Source organism: Papio anubis, chromosome 5 (genome assembly GCF_008728515.1).
Source record: "Papio anubis isolate 15944 chromosome 5, Panubis1.0, whole genome shotgun sequence".
NCBI classification, from domain to species: Eukaryota; Metazoa; Chordata; class Mammalia; order Primates; family Cercopithecidae; genus Papio; species Papio anubis.
Window position 1 is genome coordinate 63,545,492 of NC_044980.1, and position 13,048 is coordinate 63,558,539.

At 40.6% G+C, this 13,048-nt stretch overlaps 1 long non-coding RNA gene across 2 annotated transcripts in view; it reads right to left on the reverse strand.

Annotated features, from left to right (window-relative positions):
* Positions 1-4,896, reverse strand: part of LOC110743472 — a 208,942-nt gene extending 204,046 nt beyond the window's left edge. The window contains exons 1-3 of one of the 2 annotated variants that reach the window (XR_002522580.2): positions 4,518-4,896; positions 1,400-1,678; positions 663-773 (exon numbers count right to left, since the gene is read on the reverse strand). This is a non-coding gene — a long non-coding RNA (uncharacterized LOC110743472). Of the gene's footprint in view, positions 1-662; positions 1,679-4,517 lie in introns of both variants that reach the window. The other variant, XR_002522579.2, reaches the window with a different exon arrangement.
* Between the last annotated feature and the right edge of the window lie 8,152 nt (positions 4,897-13,048).

The window sequence follows — 13,048 nt, forward strand, 5'->3', positions numbered from 1 at the left end:
CAGCATCACTAGAAAACACAGCTGGTTCCTTTTTTATGCAGGACATCTCCAGAGAGGCCATGTGCTTTTCACAATAGTCCATTGTGGGGACAGAGGGAACAGAATGTATCTGCCAGGTCTTTCCTGTCTCCTGTCTGTCACTGCTCAAAGGATGCCTGACACTTCTAGAAGCATGAACCCCCCAACACTTCTGGGTGTGTCAGTCCTGAGCTCTCCAGTCAGCCACTAGGGAGATCAGATCTCATGCCACTTCCCAACACTCCTGAGCCTAGGCGTGGTTGAAAGGTCAGGGGTGGGCTTGCTACAGTTCTGCCCAGTGAGCATAGTGAAGTCATACAAAAGCAGGGTCCTGGCTGGACATGGTTGCTCAGGTCTCTAATTCCAGCACTTTGGGAGGCCGAGGCAGGTGGATCACTTGAGGTCAGAAGTTTGAGAGCAGCCTGGGCAACATGGCAAAACCCCATCTCTACCAAAAATACAAAACTTAGCCAGGTGTGGTGGTGCATACCTATAGTCCCAGCTACTTGGGAGGCTGAGGTGGGAGGATCGCTTGAACCTGGGAGGCAGAGGTTTCAGTGAGCCAAGATCACACCACTATACTCCAGCCTAAGTGACAGGGCGAGACTTTGTCTCAAAAAAAAAAAAAAAGTCAGGATCCTCACCTTGGGGAGGCTGGGACAGCTGACAATGTTAAGAGACGGGGTAAAAGGAGTGGTCAAGGCTTCTCTGCTGAGCAAGTGGCCAGAGCCCAGAGGCAGCTGGAGCAAGCAAATCTGGAGAAGAACAGTAACACAGATCACACAGTCCCAAATCTTATGTCGTTTGCACTGCACCACCCTTCCTCTCATACTAGTATCTTGACAACTAGGTAACAGAGAATGGACGCATCTTCCCCCACCTCCCTGCCCCACTGCTTCTAAGAAACAACTACTTCTTTCCTTTCACCATCATTCTTAATTTTGGGTTCTTCCATCTGGTTCACATTTCTTCCCAGAAAGCTCTTGATGCCCTTATTTCCAAATCCTTTTCTGTACATGAAGCTATTTCTTTCCCACCAATTTTTGTAATCCATTCTGGAAAACACACCCAAAGCCCCTGGGCTTCTGCCCATTCTGCTTTTCATTATTGCAATTGCAATGTGGTTAGACCAGTAATGTCAAAACCGTGTGTGTGTGTGCGTGTGTGTGTGTGTTTGCAAAGAAGTCTCCTCCAAAGCTGATAAGAGTGGACTTAAACACACACACACAGGCACACACACACACTTTTCTCTTGGGTAGTGCACTATTTGGACAGAGATAAGATTACATCTCTTGGAATGGAGAAAGGCCTTGGTCTGAGGGATAAGTCTTCCAATTTTAAAATGGGAAATATTTCAAAACCGGTTGCATTAAGCCCTTACATTCAGGAGACCAAAACCTTACGAAGGGCATGAAAAATTTAAAAATAGTCCATTAATAAAGAAAAGCATTTTCCCCACAGATTAATTGGGCTTTGAGTTCTTTATCCAAGGCCTTCTTTTGACATTTCAGGGATTCTTGTATTTATATTCCAACTCATCAGAAATGGTCTTCAGGTGACCAATCACTTCTTGTGGTTTTTCTTCCTTCCTCTTGTTTAGTTTTTCTCTTCTTCGGACCTTTGGCTGACTTCTTTGCTACTGTTACCAGGACCGAAGTTCCTAGCAGGGTTAAAAGAAAGACCCGTGAGTAGCAATGCTGTGTTCTCACATTTTTTCATCCAGAGCAGGAAAGGACCATTTATGGATTGATCTTCAATCAGAGAACCATGTCACCCAATCTCCCTGCTCTGCAACTTGCCACAAGATTGATGGTAAATATAATACATATGAAAATGAAGGAGAAAAATGTATGCAAAGCCTCGGTGCTGGTGCAGGGGCTGGAAACGATGTCGCGCAGTACATCATTTCATCGGAATTTCTCATTTTCAGGACATTGACTCTAAAATTACTGCAACCGTAGTGTTTAATGTTCCTGTATTGAGATTCCAGGGTTTAAAAAAAAAGATTTGAAGCCAGAAAAGCAAGCCTGACTTATTTGGACCCATGATGTAGTGTGACCAGAAAAATTGCAAGGAAATTTTTAAATGCTATAAACACAGATACACACATACAGACACACAAAGATTGATGGGGGGGGCGGGGGCTCAGTGAACTTAATACTGTGTCCAATACAGCATCAAGCAGGTTGCCAATAAAAGAAGGAACACAACATAATAGTAAACTAATGAAACTTAAGTTCACGTCCCTGAGAGGGGACCCAGCAATGGCCTAGCAACATGGTCAATATTTTTACAAGTTTTTGTAAAATTTAAGCTATTTTAACCAAAATGCTTAAGATTGCTGTCTCTCTCCACTCCAATTTTCCTTCTGTATTGGGTGACGTTAGACAGGCCATGAGCATTTGGGGGATCCAGCTAACAGAAGGTGAGTTGAGGATATTTCATTAGGGTTTAGTGGAAATCTAGGCTATATTTAGGTGGATCTCAGTCGCTTCTGTGTCAGTTACATGATTACCAGCGTTCTGGTAGAACACTGGCTTCTAGGAGTGCTCCTCCAGCTCCTGAGCCACACAGAGGTGCAGGGCAAGAGTCCACATCTCAGCATGAATATGAACTTCAGGGCCCAGCACCAGGAGTATGTTACGTAGTGGAGGAGAAACCAGAAGACAGCCAGAAGCTAATCATCTGTGGGAAATTCTTGTAATCATCAGAGCCATTGATCTAGAGAATTCAAGTTTCACTGATGCCTCAAAAAGACAGAAGTTTTCTCCTCAATAAAGGCTTTTCCAAATTTGACATCAATCCTAAAAATTTATGTGATATTAATCTAACTTGGGACACTGGAAAAAAAATTACTGTAAACTATCAGTAATTTTTTAAAACTTCAATCAACCATGCTAGAACAACTGAGCTATCTCTCTATTCTCTCTATGAAAAACGTATTACAAAATTGTTGTCCTATGAAGGGGCAATCAAAGATTATGAAACCAAAGAATGTATTTTTAATGTTTGTGATATTTGTTAGCTTTTTCAGATTTGAAATTGGTTGCAACTGTTTTCTCATTCTAAATACATATTCTTTCATAACTTATTTAGTATTCATAACTGGTTACATATAATCTCATATTTTCTTCTGAAATATTTATTATCTTCTTGTTTACATTTAAATCTTCAGGGCATCTGGAATACATATATATATATATATTTTTTTTTTTTTTTGTGTCTGTTTTTTTTTTTTTTCCAGGCTAGAGTGCAGTGGTACCATCTTAGCTCACTGCAACCTTCGCCTCCCAGGTTCAAGCGATTCTTATGTTTCAGCCTCCTGAGTAGCTAGGACAACAGGCCTGTGCCACTCTGCCCAGCCTGGAATTTATATTTGCATGTTTTGTGTAGTAGGTCCATCTTCACTTTCTTCAAGAAAGATAGTTATACTGACACTATTTATTAATGATTTATAATGTTACTGTTTATTAATGAAATATTTAATAACTATATAATTTATTTCCTACTGCACTGAGGTACTACCTTTATCATATAGTTTTTCATATATACTGAGATATATTCTTTTATTATAATTTTAACTTTTATTTTAGATTCAGGGAGTACATGTACATGTTTGTTATCTGGGTATCTTGTGTGATGCTAAGGTTTGAGGTACAATAGATCCTGTCATCCAGGTACTGAGCATAGTAACCAATACTTAGTTTTCCAATCTTTGCCCCACTCCCTCTCCCTCTACTCTAGTAATCCTCAGTGTCTATTGTTGCCATTGAGATATATTCTTGATTCTATATTCTATTCTACTGATTTGTTTATTCTGTGTCTATAACATACTGATTTTTATCATAGTAGTTTTGTTGAATATACTGATCTAATAAGAAAAGTATCTATTTTTAGATACTTTTATTATTATTTTGAGGTGTTTACTTTTCTATATGAAATTTGAGATTATTTTATCCACTTAAAAATGGCTGAGAGTCTATTGGCATTATACTAAACATATGTAATAGTTTGGGGTAATTTGACATTTTTATGATATAATGTCTCCCCTTCTAAGAATGTGGTATGACCTTCTAGTTGTTGAGATTTATTTCAGGTTTCTTCATATAGCTTCTTCACTTTTTTTGCTAAATTTATTTCTAAATATTTCATAGTTTTATGTCATTATCTTGAATTGAATACTTTTCCCACTTTCATTTCCACATTGTATTGATAGTATGAAAACGTGCTTATGTTTTTAAATTATTATTGATCCAATTATCTTTCAAAATTATATTCTTATACATTTTTATTAGTGTCTCCTGGGTTTTCTGGGAATACTATTATATCATCAGCAAAAAAAGAGATAGTGTCATTTATCTCAATTTCTCTAGCACTGAGCACAGCGTCTACTACTGCTCAGGCACACCATAAATGTTAAGAATGAATGAACAAATGAATTAATGAATGAACAAAAATGTGGGTCAGAGATTATTCACATGGAACATCAAGTTCCTCACCATTGTAGTTCTCCAGTGAATTCTCCATCTTCCTTTTGAATGCCAGCACCATTTCTTTGATTGAAACTGCAGAAGTTTCCAAATCTAGTAAAGTAGAAGATGAATAAATATGATGACCAAAGGGAACACGTTCCTGAAGAGTGAAGGATCTTCCTGAGTGAATTGCAGGGTGTGTTCTTTGAGTTTCCCTATTCATTCAAGCTGAGACAGAGAACACAAGGGAGGTTTTTTATTCCGCCCAGGAAAAAAGCAATGGACTGTCACTGCACTTTTGAATGAATTAGAAGGCATAAGGAGGAAAACAAAAAAACCATTTCTTTTAAAAAGAAAATGAGGCCGGGTGTGGTGGCTCACACCTGTAATCCCAACACTTAGGAGGCCGAAGCAGGTGGATCAACTGAGGTCAGGAGTTCGAGACCAGCCTGGCCAACATGGTGAAACCCCATCTCTACGAAAAATATGAAAATCAGCCAGGTGTGGTGGCATGCACCTGTAATCCCAGCTACTCAGGAGGCTGAGGCAGGAGAAGTGGCTTGAACCAGGGAGGAGGAGGTTACAGTGAGCGGAGATCACACCACTGCACTCCAGGCCTGAGCAATAGAGTGAGACTCCATCTAAAAAAAATAATTAAAAAAAGGAACAGGGAGCCAGTCAGAGGTTTGCCAGCAGAAACATTTCAGAGAAGGGTCCAGGAGCACAGATAACAAAAATCAAGGCAGCCTGGGTAGCTTTCTAAAGCTCAGAGGAGAGTTTTCTTTAAAAAAGTCTGTAGGTGGTGATGAGGAGAAAGCCAAAGTAATGCCAACTTATACATAGGCATTCATGTCCATTTTGGTCTTGATCCATATATTATATCCATACTTAAGCCGCACAAATGCTGCATAATTGAACTAAAAGCATGTGCTCACCAATCTAACCTCTCTAAGTCTCACATATGGTTATATGTGAGAAGAGCCAAGCCACTAGGCCTAAAATTATAACCACGGCCATTCACCTTATGGGAGCTATTAGAGTTTGTAGAATTGTAGGCATAATTTATTACTGAGGGAATTAGCCATTATGTTGCATACTTGAAATTCCAACTCAGCTAAGTGTCAATCTGAGTCATAATAAATAATAAATAGGCCCCAAATGCTAGAAGCTTCTGACTTGGCGTCATAAGAGTATCACTTAATCCTGCAAGAGGTTTTCCAACAAACCACAATAGCTCCCTGCTTTTCTGCAAAATTAAAATACACATTTACAACAAATTTATGAGTACACATGAAGAATTTTCCACTGTAAGAAACACCTTTGTTTTCAAAAACAGAAAATGATGATCGCCAAGCTGGAGAGCATGATGCAAAGTGCTCCCCATAAATTAGCAGCAAGAACACCACGTCCTAAGACAACCAGGAGAAAAGGGTTATGTTCGAGTTGTGGAAATAAATCCAAACTCTGGCACAGATTACAAAGGATGGTTATCTGAAGGATATCCAAACTGTTCTTCTAGGGAAAACAAAATGTTTCTATTAGGGAGTCCCTAATAGGGAAATCACTTGAGAAGGCAGCTAGAACACCAGCGTAGTAATTGGCTAGATAATCCCAAATACTGCACTTGAGCTGACAGCACAAGGCCAAATGAGGAGTAGCAGCTTTCACGCACACACCAGGCTACTAGGTAGGCTGATGCTTTGAAGCATCTCTTCGTGTTTTTTGTTGGTGAAAGGTTTGTAAAGAAAATGTGTCCCTCTAAATAAGCCTAGCCCTGCAAACACATTGAGTGCATTGGTGATGTGAGTGCATTGGTGATGTGGCTTGGGTCTTTAATTTGTCTTGGATAGCAGCTGGCACCCTGCTGTTAGGCCTTTGCTCACAGCCTGGTCCTGATGGAAGTGCTCTTGCCCTTCCTCTCTGAGGATCTGCATGTTTCTCATCTACTGTGCATCTGCCAGACTTAGAATCACTCCCTTCCCTGAGACAGGCCATACTTCAATTCTTTTGATCACAAGATAGACTTTGAAGACATTAAGAGACAGACTTCTGAAAGAGTTTCCTATGACCTTAATTCCCTATCAAAGGCAATGCTAGGAAGATCCTGAGTGTTACCCATATTGTCACGCAGCCTGTGCCCAGCAGTGAAAATCTTCAATCATCCAAGTGGCCGTGATCCCTGGAGCCGGCCTTCTTCACTCAGTGGTTGGGATAGACAATAATGAGATTTTTCCCTGCAGCCCAAAACAGGGCCCCTGAAGATGACCAGAAAGGTAGACTCAGCAAGCAGAAGGAGTGCTCTTTATTTTCTCTGAGGCAGAATTATAAGTTTAGATTAATTGAAACCAATTATAACATCACTTAATTTGTCTATAGAGTGACCATTAAGTCATGTTGCCTCCAACAATCCTGGTTTATACCTATTGTCCCTGAGTCATTATTTATGATGCTCTCCCTTGCACTCTCAAAATTGTTCCACTTTGGAAAATAAATGATATTGTCAACCCACTTATTTAGAATACCAAGGGCAAGTTCCTCCTTGATCCATACAAGGTAACATATGTATCAACAAGGACAAGTAAGCAGGATGCCAAAGTCAAGGGACTTTAAGCAGATTTAGAAACTGGGGATTTAGAAACGCTACTCATTCTCCTTTGGCACAGATATCAAGTTTATCTTTCTGTAAAGGGTGCAGCAACTTTGCATATCTTGCTGGAGAAAAACAATCATAATCTGTTGGTCTCATCTCTTCCATTAAAATGAAAATGTGTTACACAGCTGTGTTGTAGCTTCCCAACAGAGAGCAGATGACCCACCTGAACGAGCATAATTCAAAGAGGACTTGTTTACAATAGTGTGGATGTAAGGGGACCACAATGAATAGTGCAGAAACCTGATGGTTAGTGCCAACCAAACTGATATCACCGCAGGCCAAAGCAAGGAGGAGATAGATGCAAGGCATCTTGTGAATTGGCTTCTGGAGAAGAGGACAGTCTCCTCTCATGATACAACTCAAGTTTCCCTTCTTTTATAAACCAAACCCCACAATCTCAGCCCATAAGGATCCTACCCTAAAGCTCTATCACAAACTGCACTATGCATCTGGCACTCACACAGACGAACTTGTGTTCTTACACCTTTTCACAGTACAGGTTGAGTATCCCTTATCCAAACCACTTGGGACCACAAGTGTTTTACATGTCAGATTTATTTAAACTTTGGGATATTTGCATTATACTTACCAGTTGAGCATTCCAAATCCAAAAATCTGAAATCCAAAATGCTCCAATGAACATTTTATTTGAGCATCATGTCCGCACTTAAAAGCTTCTTATTCTGGAGCATTTCAGCTTTCAGATTTTCAGGTTTGGGATGCTCAGCCTGTATTGTCTTTTAACTGAGATCATAAATGCCATGAAGGAAGGTAGAGACCACATTTCTTACCTCTAGATCTCAAGCATCACAGCACCAGTGTTTCTAAACCATTTGTTTTCTGGCTACAACACATGAAACCAATGACATTCACATGCAAGACGTTCCCCAAAGGCATCCACTGGGTTATGTATCATTCCTACCATGCTCCCTCATTTATCTCCCACTCAAGAAGGCATACCAGAATGCAGATGAGTGAGGTCAGGTTATTTTATAGGTAATGTCGAATCTACTCCAACTTTTTAATGTAAATTGTATACAAACTATGTTGTTACTATTAACTGGTGTCTGGCAACACATCTCACAACCTCCCCTGCACACTGTGTGTCATAATGGCACAAACACTGAAGTACTTGATGATAAGGAAAAAGGATTCACAAAGTGGATAAGAAATGTGGAGGAAAAGGCTGTCTCGGTCACTGTGGACACAGGCGTAGACCTATAGAAGAGACCCCAAGAACCAGCATCCCAGCATGCTATTGCTGGATCTCAGAAGATATTCCACTTTTACAGTCCCAGAAGAATGCAGCCAACTTGCCTTACACGCTACCTAGCGCAACTCTGAGTTTTATAGATGAAGAAATTGGGATATGGGATCTGAGCCTGATCATACAAAGTACTGATCAAAGTGATGTTGGAGCCCATAACTAAATCAAAGACATTCAAGGAAAAATAACAACAACAACACTTTTTTCTTACCTGGAAACTAATGAATTCATTTGTATTTACTGGTTCCAAATATTTTCTGATTGTTACCTTGTCCAAAGTAATGACACTGTTCTAGGTAATGATGATACACAGTAAACAAAAACAAAAATGGTCTGCTCTCATTTCTGTGGGTCAGGAAAAGCTTTCTAATGTGGTCACATTTGAACCGAGAGGTAAAGGGAGTGAGGGAGTCACGTGGTTCTTTAGGGTAAGAGTGTCCCAGGCAGACAAACAAACCAGAGCAGCATGTACTTGGCATGTTCCAAGTGAGGAGACCATGGTGGCCAGACTGGAAGGGGAATAAGGGGAGAGTGGCTGCAGGTAAGATCAGAGATATGGAAGGGGGTAGATCATGTAGGGTCTTGGGTTTTACCCTGGGTAAGATGGGAAATCACTGAAGGATTTTCATCAGAGGAGACCCGTGACAATATGTTTTTAAAACATCACTCTGGCTAGCTTGTGGAGAAGAGACCGGGAGAGCAAGAGAAGAACCAAGTGGGAAACTATTATACAAATCTAGGAGAGAGAGAGGCAGTTTGGACAAGGAAAATGGGCCTGAAGCAGAGGGGTCAGATTCTTAACATATTGCAAAGGAATCACTGACGTTTGAGGATTGATTGGATTTGAGCTGTGAGAGGAAGACGAGAGTGAAAATGAGGCCTAGGCTTTTGACCTAGGAAACTGAAAAATTAAAGTGGACATTTACCAAGAGAGAGGAGAATGAGGGAAGAGCGGGTTTGGAGAGGAAAGTCAGGAGTCTGGTTGTTTTGCCAAGTTAGATCTGCCTTTTACAAGACTAAATGGAATGTCCAGCAGGCAACAGCACACAGAGTGTACAGTTCACAAGAGAGGCTGGGGTTGTCTGCACAGAGGTGGTATTTTAACTCATAAGCCAGGATATGAGGGCAGACAGAGAAGAGGGCCCAGGACCAAGCTCAAGTTCAAAAACTGTGTTGCCCTTCCCATACATCACATTTGCACTTTAACTTAGATTTTCTGCCGATGTTGCCTCTTACTCTCCTTCAACAATCAGCTGAAGGACGATTTACTGCTAGAATGTCAACGAGCGTCACCGTCCTATTCAAGGAAGCAGCACTTCCCTTTTGGGCTGTTCACCCTTAGCAAGCAGCCAGTGGCCTTTCACAGAAGCGACACCAGCAGAAGGAGTTGTGAAGGGGCGAAAGAAACCACCCTGGATGTGGGGGTGCTGGGAATGCAGGGAAAGAGAACAGGAGCACTGCCACTGTCAGAAGGTACATAAAAGAGAGAGATGCCTTGGCCGGGCGCGGTGGCTCAAGCCTGTAATCCCAGCACTTTGGGAGGCCGAGACGGGCGGATCACGAGGTCAGGAGATCGAGACCATCCTGGCTAATATGGTGAAACCCCGTCTCTACTAAAAAATACAAAAAACTAGCCGGGCGAGGTGGCGGGCGCCTGTGGTCCCAGCTACTCGGGAGGCTGAGGCAGGAGAATGGCGTAAGCCCGGGAGGCGGAGCTTGCAGTGAGCCGAGATCGCGCCACTGCACTCCAGCCTGGGCGACAGAGCGAGACTCCGTCTCAAAAAAAAAAAAAAAAAAAAAAGAGAGAGAGATGCCACCTCATGGGCCCCTCCCAGACATCGCTCGTGAAGCTATCCCAAAACAGAATGGGCAAGGAGAGAAATGGGCAAACTAAGTGGACAGCTGAGCAAGCTTTTGATGAATGGCACATCCGGGTGAGGGTGGGACTCTGACCACAGCCCTGAGTTGTGGTGATTATGTCCTTTGGGCTAGAAGGAATGAAGACTGGCTATGAGTAGAATGCGGAGCTGGGAGTCACAGACCTTGTGGGATTGAATCATTTTTGTGGCCAAGGACAGAGGGAGGACAGCAGGTCCTACCATTCAGCTGAGGCAGGAGCTTGGCACTGGGAAACCTCTTACAGATTATTTGACTTCTCTGAGACTCGGTTTCTCTCCACCATGAATTGGGACTGGTGAACTAGACCACCTTTACAGGGAAAGTTTTTCAGAAATAACTTATGGAGAATTATTTTCCAAGTAAAAATAGCAAGCACCACCACATTAAGTTTTAGACAGTTAAAAATAGGTAAACTCCCATTGTGTTGAACTCAGGGAACTTGCCAATTATTTTAATGAAGTAAAATGGTTCTAAAATTAACACATTGTTAGAAACCATGTTCCAAGATGAGGAATCTGGAAAAGAAAGAATGCCAGCATCCGGCTTCTGCTTAATAAATCCATGAGCTAAGGAAACTCAGGCCAGCAGGAGGAAAGAAAGGTCACAGATGCACAAGCACGTATATTCCCCCTTACCCTCCTTAGGTACAGGACTTTTATGATATGTGGGGTTTTTAAATCAATTATTTGGAACATGAGATGGCACCAAATTAGATGGCTAGCTCTTCCATGTGAAAAATAAGAGTTACTGAAAAAAGTCTTTATGTTTTTTTGAGACAGAATCTTGTTCTGTCGCCCAAGCTGGAGTGCAGTGGCACAATCTAGGCTCACTGCAACCTCCACCTTCCATGTTCAAACAATTCTCCTGCCTCAGCCTCCCGAGTAGCTGAGATGACTGGCACACACCACCATGTCCAGGTAACTTGCAAAATGACTTCTACTGAAAAAACTAACCTACTAGGAAGAGCTGAGCTATCTTCTCTAACCCACAATGCAGGAAACATACAATCATTTCTTTTTCTATTGGAGTGGCTACAATGTAGACAGGCATTCCATCAGATTGTTATTACCCTTAATTGACTGAAGCCAGGCCAACAAAGCTTTGTTTGCAGAGTATAACACAATGACCATGAGCAATAATTTTGGAATCAGACAGAGATATGGGTCCATATCCCAGTTCTATAAATTTTCCGCTATGTGACCTTGGGCAAGTTACTTTGCCTCCCCCATGTGTTGGTTTTCTTTTCTGTAAAATGGAAATTACTCACCATCTCATATGGGTATAAGGGTTGAATAAGTGTACATCACTTAGCACATTCCTAAATGTGGCTATTAACCATCAATATTCATATAATGGATTATTTAGAACACGGACTTGAGTTTATTGTCCATAAAGCTTTCCTATAATAGTATTTCTTGTGATGGGATTTAAATTAAAAGGACAAGCAAGAAACATCTAAAAAGCCAATGCAGCTACCCAGGGAGTTCTCTGATAAGTGCTATTCTCTAACAGGCTTTCATAAAAGGAAAGAAGGATACAGAACTACAGCAAGCTGATTTTGTAGCATTAACCTAGTGCTTGGCAAGATAACATAAAAATGAACTGAGGTTTATAAGGGAAAAGTGACAAAGACAACAGAAAAATAATGTTTAAAATTCTCTCTTTGAGAGAAAGAAGTATATGAGATTAATGAAGTACTCTAAGACACTATTAATATTCTAATTAAAGCTTACAACTTGAAATTTCCGAGATAAAATGATATAAAAGTACAAACACCAAGAATTGGAAAAAATGGTTCAGTGGCAGAAGTTGGACACATTTGTCCTCAAAATCCTGGAGAACAGGCTGAGGTCTTCCAGCCTAGAAAGGCTTGACGGTGCCTGTTTCTTTTTCACGTTCCAGCAAAGGAGGTCTGCTGGCTGCTGGGGAGAGGCTTGCATGGCAGGCAAAAGGATCAATGCACTATGATGCATGCAGCTAAGATATGAGGATTTTTTTTTTTTTTTGGTCATTGTGCGGCAAAATCATTATAGTGGAGAATCCATTCACTATTTTGTTATGAATTCAGTGTTGATTAGATTTGCCATATTTAGCAAATAAAAATAGAGGACAACCAGCTAAATTTGAATTTCAGATAATCAGGGAAATAACTTTTAGTTTAAGTATATCCCATGCAATATTTGGCAATCCTAACTTTGGGCTATCAGTAATTTGTCACTTCAGCAAGGCTTGAATTTAGGAAAGTGACTCTATTCAACTTTTGTAAAGAGCACAGGTTTATTTTCCCCCTTGCTTCTGAGAAAGGCATTCATCATTGATCATTTTTATTAATCTAATCCAGTGGTTTTTAAACATACACACATACCAAAAAAAAGCTCTTTTTTTTGAGATTTTCTCAGAAAACAAATTCTCAAGTGGACTCCTAATACAGTTGACCATTGAATAACATGGGTTTAAATTTCTTGGGTCCACTTATAGGCAGATTTTTTTCAATAAATATATTGGAAAATTTTTTGGAGATTTGTAACAATTTGGAAAAACTCACACATGAACCACATAGCCTAGAAATATCAAAAAAAATTTAAGAAAAAGTCATGTCGTGCATGCATAAAATATATCCATATACTAGCCTATTTTATCATTTACTACCATATAATATACACAAATCTACTATAAAAAGCTAAAATTTATCAAAACTTAGACATAAAAACACCATATATGGTGCCATTAGCAGTCAAG